The sequence below is a fragment of the Rhipicephalus microplus genome, chromosome X (assembly GCF_043290135.1).
Source record: "Rhipicephalus microplus isolate Deutch F79 chromosome X, USDA_Rmic, whole genome shotgun sequence".
NCBI classification, from domain to species: domain Eukaryota; kingdom Metazoa; phylum Arthropoda; class Arachnida; order Ixodida; family Ixodidae; genus Rhipicephalus; species Rhipicephalus microplus.
Window position 1 is genome coordinate 98523619 of NC_134710.1, and position 10235 is coordinate 98533853.

General features: G+C 42.6%; 1 long non-coding RNA gene across 1 annotated transcript; it reads right to left on the minus strand.

The window, feature by feature from the left end:
• Positions 1–1735: 1735 nt before the first annotated feature.
• Positions 1736–6753, minus strand: LOC142775674 (uncharacterized). The gene is made up of 2 exons (XR_012886911.1): positions 6472–6753; positions 1736–2510 (listed from the first exon to the last, which is right to left on the minus strand). It is a non-coding gene; the product is annotated as an uncharacterized LOC142775674 (long non-coding RNA).
• Positions 6754–10235: the final 3482 nt, after the last annotated feature.

The following is a 10235-nucleotide window of genomic DNA, read 5'->3' on the forward strand; positions in this document are numbered from 1 at the left end:
TATTTGCCCATCACTAAACCTTGCAGTTCTTGCTTCTTCTGGCTGTTTTGGACAGGTGCGTGAAAGAAGTTGTGGCCGAAAATCACATGCATGTTTTCTGACAGGGCGAACTGTTGGAGGGCTATATTTTTCAATCAAATGTTGAATGGTAGAACTGAAGATTACCAAGCATATACAAGCTGTCTTGTCAGGTTTCATGCATATTCGGTATTCGCTGCGAGGAGGGCTCGACATATGTAATCAATTTGCAGTATTTCTATTGCAATGAAGCTGTAATATTGGCGTACAATTTTTTCAAAGGAACTGTCAACTGCACAAAACTTTTTGCTTAATATGGTGAAAATGAGAAGATTGTTAATCTCATCAGCACCAATGAGCATGTTTTTTTACCATATAAAAGGAGTAATTTTGATGTTGAAAATCTACAAAGCAACTGCTGGCATCACCCAGCAGCTATGTGGTTCAATTTATCCACACAGAAATGCTCGCAAGTAGGCTGGCTTTGCTTTAAAACAAACATGTTTAACTTGAAATTGCATTTCATTCCCTTGAGGCAACTTTAGACTGCACAAGAGAGCACTTTTGCTTGTTTTATCACGCGTTCAAAGAGGCACCGTGGCACTGCCGGCGAGATGGTCGCGTGCTTGCCTACGGCGGAGAAAAGCGAGTGCTGCGTCTGGCGACGCTCTCAACAACAACAACAACAAATAAAAGTCTTTGGCAAGTATTAGCACAACTGACTTCAGTAAATTTTCAAACCTTGCCCGTGGGTCCAGTGTCATCTAGTAATGTTGCGCGATCATTTGTGCTTAAAGTGCACAACAGTACTTACCAAAGTTCTAACATTGGAGAACATTTTGCCATCACGTTTCGCTTAATCATGTTGCCCATGCTGGCTCTCATCCCATATGCATCGCAGAACACCTAAACACAACTGCAAGACAGCGGGGACATTCTGCTGTTTTGTGAAGGACATTTCATGTTTGTTTTAGTTGCATGCACACTTAGCAGGAGTAAAACCACTACAGTTCGTTTCACAATGCTGGCGTACCAGTGTTGCTGGAACAAACACTTCCCCTCAACTGTGGTGGTTTTTGAGGCTAACTAAACAAAATTGGAGAAACTTCAGTAATACATTATCTGACAATTTCCATGCTTTATACGACCAGTACGGTGTATGTAGTATTATTGGTGAAGGCCTTGCAAAAACTGCACATGGTTTCAGTTTTAGACTTTCACACCACTGTGATCACGTTCACCAGCCATCGTTCCGGGCGTTCATCACTCCGATGGAAGAAGACTGAACGCAGAATAAAAAATTTTTTCCGAGGATTTCTACACACTCGCCAGAGAAGCCGTTGGAATGTTGGACACTTCAGACGTATGGTTTTTATTGCGATACAAAACAGCAAAGCATTGGAGGACTATCATAGTCACTTGAAAGTGAAAGACTTACTTGGGGTGTTGCCTTGCATTCTGGCCTTCAGAGCTTGCATTTGAATGACTAAATTACTTATGAGCCCAGACTCGGAGAGGACACTGCACTTGTTTGCACTTGTTTCATCATGAACCTTTACCAACACGCCCAACTGGCAGTCATCCTACATACTTATGAGCACTAAATAAAGCTAGAATAGGTTTATCGTCATTGTACTTTACCCACCAGAAGCTTCAGATGGTCTCGTCTAGCCTCTCGATGCCCATGGGATGTGTGAAAAATGATGCAAACAGACAGTTTTTTATTTCACTTGTGTATTTATTTGCTTATTTGTAAATAATAAAATCACCAATGTTCATTTTAATGAGTTTAGTACAGTAAGGACATAATTGTAACACACTGTTAATACAAAATAATTGAACTCTCTTTTTTTGCAAATGGTGCTTTCATTCCTTATTGAGCCACCTTTGTTGCTTCTCAGTGCACAAGCTCCGTCATCCATTGCCACGCACCCCCACAAGGCAGTCCTACATGCCCATGAAGCATAGAAAAATGTGAGCCATGTTAACTCAATACTGTGTGCTCACAGTTGACATGTATCTCCATGTGCAGTACCCTATAGGTGTGCTGCTTGCCGAAAATATATCTGGTAAGCTTAGTGATCAAAATCTGTCATCGACAATGCACTTCTCATAGTGTTGTATGCATTATGTCTTGAGGTCCTTTTATTGTGCTGCTTGTGTGCTTCTCTATGTGTTCATTTTCCTGCCTTCTTTTTTACTTGTACTATAGTTCTAATACATCTAGGATTGCTGACTGTTTCCATTTCCTCATATTTCCTTGCAAAGTTCTGAGAAACTAGAATAAAAATTGACTTGAAAGCAGGTCGCAGAACGCGATACTTAAAAACACTTTGGTATCTTTCCTACTTGCAGGCTGGCCACCAAAAACAGTGTGAACCTCGGTGCTAAGGGCTTGAATGCCACTGGGTTGTAGTGCCACCAACAGCAAGGGGATCGCATCGTGATGGAAGAAGGGGATGCACGTGATCACGTGCGATGCAGCAGCAATACTGGCGCGAGGGGGACAGAAAATAAAGAAAACATTGGTTGTGTGAAAACCTGTCGAGTCTTTTTCTCACATGTGCTACACAAGGTATTGTAACGTTCTCCTCATTGTGGACATGTACTGTGATAGGGACAGCAGCTGCCTTTGTGTAGTATTTCTGAATGCTTTGTTGTTGTTACTAACACAAAGCTGTCACATAATTTAACCTTTTACCTCACTAAAATTATAAATGAACTGTAATAATTACAAGAGCAAGCCTAAAATTGTTGATACTTCATGTTACTTTGCCTGAAAAATGTTAGTTTTTGAAGCATGAAGTTGGTTTTGTTTAATCCCAAACAAGCGAACTCCACTTCTTAAAGGAGTGCCAACCCCTGATGTCCGACTAAGTTGGCATAAAAAGGACTGAATCATCGGCTTTCAGTGCTTGCAAGGAATGCTGGGTGAATGTCAACCGTTTGACACGCTACGTACACAATTGTGTACACCACTTGATTTTTCTATTTGTATTTGTAGGGGCTAAGAAACATCAAAATATATTGACTTTCTAATCTCTTTACTTAACTTCATTTTTCAGCATACAGTTGCATATTTATTTATATTTTATTTACTCTCAAAATCCTTACGGCATAATAGAGGGGACTGGTTACAAAGTGGACAAGGAAAATGCAGCATGAAAAGTTACTAAACAAAGAATAAACTCATCATTACACAATGTTAGCTGTGTAAGGACAACAAACACAATGCATAATTCAGCCTGTAAATACAGAATGTTAGTTAGTCTATTTTGGATAATTACAGAATACTGAGTAAAGTTTATTGGAAAACAATTACTAATAGTGACATGTTTTCAGGTAGTTGGTTTCAATGTACCAATGTACAAGATGAAAACACTGGGAGTTGCATAATGCGATGCCAACCTTATGACGAGGTCACTGCAATGGGATATGTACTGAGGATTCAGGATTAGTTGGTCATGCAGGGTGGTATGACTAAATAATTCGTGAAATGAAGCCAAATAGGATACTTTACAAGGGGGTGCAAAAGAAGCAAAACTTCGGCTAGATTTCATTGAAGTTATACCAGCAATGCAATTACAGTGAGAAGGTTTCAAGCGGATGGAGTTATTCTGTACAAACAAGTGAATCAAGTTGTCGTGGCAAGGGTATCGCACAGAAGAGGCATATTCAAGTTTGAAACGTAATAATGTTTCATATAGGAATAGTTTTAGTGTATATCGGGGTTTTGAGAAGGTGCAATGTATGTAGCCTAACTTGTAATCGGCATTATTAGTAACATATTCAGTGTGAGGTGCCTGAGGTAAGTCCAATGAGATAAGAACACCTAATTATTTATATGAGTTGACCCGGTTGCGTAGGACATTTACCTAGTATGTTAGCAAGATGTCTGCATATCTTCTTATGCATGTTTGCTTACATTTACGCATATTTAAATCTATTTGCCATGTGCTGCACCAAGCTGCTACAGTGTTGAGGTAAGATTGGAGAAATGAACTGCCATTACCACTAGTCATTTTATTGAAAATTACGCAGTAATCTAAAAAACATTAATGTTTGAAGAAGTTGAAGATTACAGGCTCAAGGTCGGCGTCGGGTATCTTTTTTGGCACTAGAGCTGGGTTCATGGCTTGATGGGGGCGCCCAGAACATAAAAGAAACCACCTCCACCAGATGTCGCATAGTTGTGATATGGACTAAGGCAGCAGGCGGCACTTCCAAGAAGAAATTTTTTGTTTGGCCATACTTGTGGCCGAGAAACAAAGTCAAAGACTACAGTAAAGCACAAGTTCGGTTTCTTTTTGAATGCACCTCGTGTTATGCCGCTATTTTTGTTGCAATAGAATATCGAGTGCCTTGAAATGTCAGTTTCACACAAGTACATATAGTTCTTCGTAGGTGGTATCTGAAAGGGCTAAGAGAGCAGTTCACTCTTATTACTTTTTTTCTTCTCGCAAGAAACCCTTCCACCACTTGGGCAGTAGCCCAATCATTCGCAAAGTTTGAGATTAGCTAGTTTGTATGACGAGACCTCAATGTCGAGGTGTTTCATGCATTTGGCACTGTAGTCACTGCCTGCATTGCTTCATTTATGGTGCTGGCAACAGTGCTGTCACCATGGATATTTTAGGAGGAAAGAGGAACACATGCTCAGTACAGTACTTGCAACAACCCTGAATGGCAGTGAAAAACTTGTGCAAATACACATGCCAGTCATGAAGCATATGAACATCGATACTTGTATAATGCCTTGCTGAACCGAAACTTCGTATAGAGATTAAATAAGAGGTGTGAGCATAACATTTCACAGCTCTGCATTTGGATATCCTCGCGCTTTTTGAAATTTATATTTCGGGCTTCTGGATTTATAGATGTCCACATCTCATTGAGAAACATAAACTAGTATGCCAGCAGTCGTCAAGCTTCTAATCTTCATAACTGCAGAAATATTAGAAATGTATGCAAAGGAATAAGCTATCTTTTATCCTCAATGCCAGAAGACATAATAAACTGGGTGTATTATGCTGTGTCTATAGGTGCTATTATGAATATTTTCATAGCATTACAAAGACATAGCATCGATGTGTACAGCTGACTGAAATGCGTGGCCTCCACATTAGACCAGCAACTTATGTTGGCAAGTATTTTTACATTTTCAAGGCCGCTTGTGGCAGCCTCAGTTGGTCTAATTTTGTTCAGAATGCTTCTTCAATATTAAGAAATATATTGCTTTTTCTTTTTACAACAGCTTATAAGTCTTACAGGCGGTAACATTACATTGCAGTGAAACGCCAAGTTCATAGGCTGAAGAGGCGTATAAGCATTTTAGACAACTCGTGCAAGAGCTTTCAGAGCTTGGCAGAAAATAGACATTGCTGGCATTAACTGATATATTCGCCACCATGCCTGTGAAGGCTTTGCAAAACAATTTCCAGAATATATTTGCCTTTGCTGCATTTTCTACCTGGCATATGCTGTGTTGCAAAAGGCAGTTGAACTATTTGCTGCATTGAATACAATATCTGTTTCTAAAGTGTATACTAATAAATTGTAAAGTCTTATTGCATCTTATAGTCCTTGCACAAATCAGGCAGTCACATGAACGGATGTTTATTTGAACAGGTACATGCGTAAGGACTGGCTCTCACCTATACAAGGTTGGATGATGAGGGGTCTAAGCAAGCAATGATCCTGTGATACTTCGAATGGCATTTCACCAGCAAAGCGTTAGCGTTGTTTTTAAATGATGCGAAAATAAAACAAGGTGCAATTGCAAGATCCTGGGTGACTTTTATGGTCTCATAGTTTCCTAAAAGTAACTCTGGCACTGCCGTCGTTTAGTTGCCATGGGAATGATGGGTACTTCACAGATTTGCCTAGTTTTTGTGTTTGCAGGCTTCCCATGAACTTGTGGCTGTGTTTATAGCTATGCATTGATTTTAAACCTTTGCTAAACTTTGTCTTGTGGCAAAGCGAATTCAGGCCACACGGAGCTAAAAGAACGAACATTAGACACATTCGTGTACTACCCATCCCTGCCATGCTAGCTGAAGTGCTGTGCGTTGCAGCTGCCACAGACACTAGCATCAAAGTTCTCTATGTTTCATTCAGAGCATGGTCTATGCTTTAGAACATCCTCCAGTGTATCTCTATGCATGGTCTGCACTCCTGCTTTTATTTCAATTTCATGTGACGGCTATGTGGCACTAGTGGCCAGGTATGTTTTTTTTTTGTGGCATGGCACGTTCCTATTCATAATGCGTAGCTTAGAAGTCAATGCTGAGCATCAGCTAAAGCTAATTAACCGTGAAGTGACGACCGGGACGTGGCGGAGTGTGATTTTTCCGAAACCCCCTTTCTGACCAGCGACGAGGCAAGGCTTGCACAAGTACGTGATCGCGTCGTTTTGTGTTGATTGCATACGACTTAGTAAACATCCAAACTTACATCGTTGATAACGGGCCGGCAAAACGTTGGGCAGAGCGAGGAGCGCAGCGCAGCGGCGATACAAGGCGCGTGCACTGCTTGAAACATGAACCGATTGCGAGATGTCAATCGTAGAGGGTTTTCCTTTTCTTGATCACGTCGTTCCAGTGCCCACTTGCGTCATGAACGAGCCGGCTTTCGGTTGCGAGAGGCGACAGGTGGGCGCACACGATTTCTTCGCGAGTATCCAACTCAACTCGCCGCAGGTCCAAAAGCCTTGAGGGGTTTCCTTTGCGAGCAAGGCGGCCCCCCTGCTAGCTGCAGCAGCAGCCTCCGGCAACACTATACGAAAGTGCGGGGAGCGACAGCGCGATGACACAGTTAGGCCGGCGAATGCATAGCCTCCAAGAACGCTGGCCCGCGGTGCATTGTGGGTGGCTCTATCCGCTCGCTTTTGTAATCTCGCAGCCGGGACAGTGCGGCTGGCTCGCACAGTCTCGACTGTATACCGGTAGAGGGCCGTCATCTAATCTTACTTGATGTCAATGCTCTTGTTGTTTTCCTCGAGTCACCTGATCTTTTCCTCGAGCTCGCATCGAATGGAGCTTTTCGTTTTCGTTTTTACTTTTTCTCAAGAAGAGCACCCCGTTTTCGCTGCAACGCATGGCGGCCATGCTTTGGAGCGGTGCAACTGCCCCGTATGTACAAAAGACGCGGGTGGGAGAGAAAAGGTGAAAAGAAGGTGTCGAAGGGAGTGGGCCATCATAACTGCTTAAGCGTGCGCCGCTTTTCTTTGGCCATCTTGACTGCTTTGCTCTGTGGCGAGTCTTGCAACAAAGCTCGTCCGCTCTCAATATATGGACATGCTGTGATTTCCGCAGCTTCGTACTTTCGCATGATGTTTTTCAACTTCATTTCCTTCAGAATACCTGTGACCTTTATCCGCTCATTTAGGCTGTTCTGAAGGTCTTCAAGTGGTTGCAGGTATTCAGGTGCAAGGCCCAGTTTTACATCTTCAAGTTCTATCGAAACCCGGTAGAACGCCGTCAAGAGCCAGGAACGCTGTGTCCGTGCCACTCCTTTACGTCGTTGACCCTCGATGGTCAGATACTGGTCTGGGCGTCGTTGCGCTGATTGACCTCGCAGCTGGCCATAGCACCTGTGTCGGGCCAGCCATGCCTGGCCCTGGCCAAGGTGCCTGGGCATGGACTGGCTTCCACTTTCCTGGGCATGGCTTGCCTGGCATGGCTTAGGACTCGCTTGCCTGGGCTTGGGACTCTTGAATGGTTGGCGGCCCAGTGGCGCTGGCTGGCACTGGCCTCGACTATCCTCGACGGTTAGGTATGGGCCTCGGTGTCTGTGTGCTGGCTGGCTTCGAAGCTGACCTAACCCACCGGGTTGGACGAGCAATGGCTCATCATAAGGTAGGCCAGATCGCTGCGTGGATGGTAGGTCTCGATCACTTGCATGACCGTTCCACATGGCTTCGATCAGATACCGTCGTCTGGTATCGCCGTCGAAAACATCCCGTTGGAGTCAGCAGGAAGGAACGCTCGGCGACCGTGAAGAACACCAAACGTTCGCAGCTTGCTCAAGCCTTATGACAGCACGGAACGTCAGCGCATTGAAGTGGAGTCACCAATCCATCTTGTTCGATGCCTCTCGTTACGTGGCAAATAAAGATGATGACAATGTTCCTCTCATTTCTGGCAGCCACCCACAAAGAGGGATTGAAAAAAAGACAGAAGTGCGTGATACCTTCACACTTCATCTTTTTCTTTCAAGTTTGTCTCAGTCATTTATTAGAGACGAAAAAATAAAAATTGAGATAGAATGAGCGGATCACAAATCCCATTGGAAATATTGTGGTAGCACATGGTTTAGTGAACCATTCATTAAATATAATTTCTTTTTGGTCCCAGATACTATTTTCTTTGAATGTTGTAATGAATCAAGATCCAAAAGCTGCTCTTTTGATGCGTGCATACGTCATTAACAGTTTCGGAGCCCAAAAAACACTAGATACACGCGAGACTAAAAAAATTGCTGGAGTGAAAATCGCTGCTCAGAATCGAAGTAGTGACAGAGAAATGGCGGCTGCGGCAGCCATCTTAGTCAGGCAATATAAACTATCGGCATTCGGCCAAGAAAACGGAGCGTTTTCCTCACACGTCCGACGAGTTTATTACGGCAACGTTTGTCAGATAATACTCAAAGATAATACTCAAATAATACTCAAAGGATGTCTATCTGTTACTACTTTTCTTAGCAAGCCTCGATGTCAAGACGAGTTTTGCTGGAGGTCGTGTGGCAAGTTCATACCTTATTCTTGTACATAATTTGAGAATAAGAATCTTTAAAAAAATAATTCATGTAGCACTTAAACAAACGCATCAAAGCCAGGTTATATTTAGGATTTTAAGGGTTCACCAAAACAGGAAATTTTTTTTTATTTTCAGATGCAAAGAGTGGCTCCACTTTTGCTAAAAAGGCATTGTGAGAGTTTGGAATCCAGAATATTTTTGCACCTCCATAGATATGCTTTGTGCAAAATAGACGGACGAATGTTAAAAGCATCCTTTTAATTCGATGTTAATGATCAGATTCAGGGTAATGCAAGGAGCCCTTAAAGTGACACTAAAGAGCGAAACGATTTTTCGCTTATTATTTAGGTGCAATTTAACAATCACGACAACACTGCTTTCAGCGCGACACGTCGCTTAAAAATCGAGAAAACGTGAAAAACGAAAAGGTTGCCGAGACGCAACCTTCAGATTCCCGCACAAGACACCGTGACGTAACCAATTTCCAAGGTGTCTTCTCGATCCTACCTATCTTTCAATCGATAAAAATGAAATACGTTGTTATCTGCCATGAACTTAGCATACAAATCTTTAAATCGTGCACGACAGGCCCACCAGACGAATTCTGAGAAAATTTCATCGTACCAATACTGGGAAAATACAAAAATTACATTCTGAAATGTCCAATGACGCAAGCAGTCACTTTGGCGCGAAGTTTGAAAACTGAATTTCAAATATTATTTTCTACCCTAATAATAAACTTAAGCTAGTGAAACATAACGGCATTATAGTTGTCATAGTGCAGTTTATCAATCAAAAAGAAGTCAATGTTTCTCTTATAAATATCTCGAACTACATTGAATTTTCACGATTTCTTAAAAAGTCGCCAGGCCTGCGCTGAACGCGTGACACTTTCTTAGCAAAAGCTGGAAACTGGACTATATAGAGCCCGTTATAAGCTCTTCTGGGTAACTATACTGCAAGTACCCCTGCATGGCTAGCATGGCACCAACTTCGCCATAACTCATCATATTTTTGTAAACCAGAGAATCCCGCACTATGGCATTATTCGTTATTGTTAGAAAATGATGGTATCCACTATCTTACGAGCAGTCAGTCAGTGAACAAACTTCTCTCTGGTTATGAGGAACTAGAGAGTCGTAGTTGTGGGCCGTGCCCACGTAGAGGCCGGAAGAGCATGGTGCTCCACATGTTCGAGGGCCCTTTGGGCAGCCCTTAGTTGTTGCTAGAGATTGCCACTTTTGAGAGCTCCGTCCCAGCCCCATCTTTTTGTTTTTTGAAAGAGGCTTGTTGCAACACCAAATATTACCAGAGCATGTGCCCTGACGAACAATACTCTTTATGGCCCACAGGGCAGTGTGGGTCGATGTTTAGAGCAAAGCGACAAAACCTTCCTCTCTATGTGAAACATCCAGTTTGTAACATATTCTCAGTGTGAAGTTGAGGTCTAGTCAGCTTTCA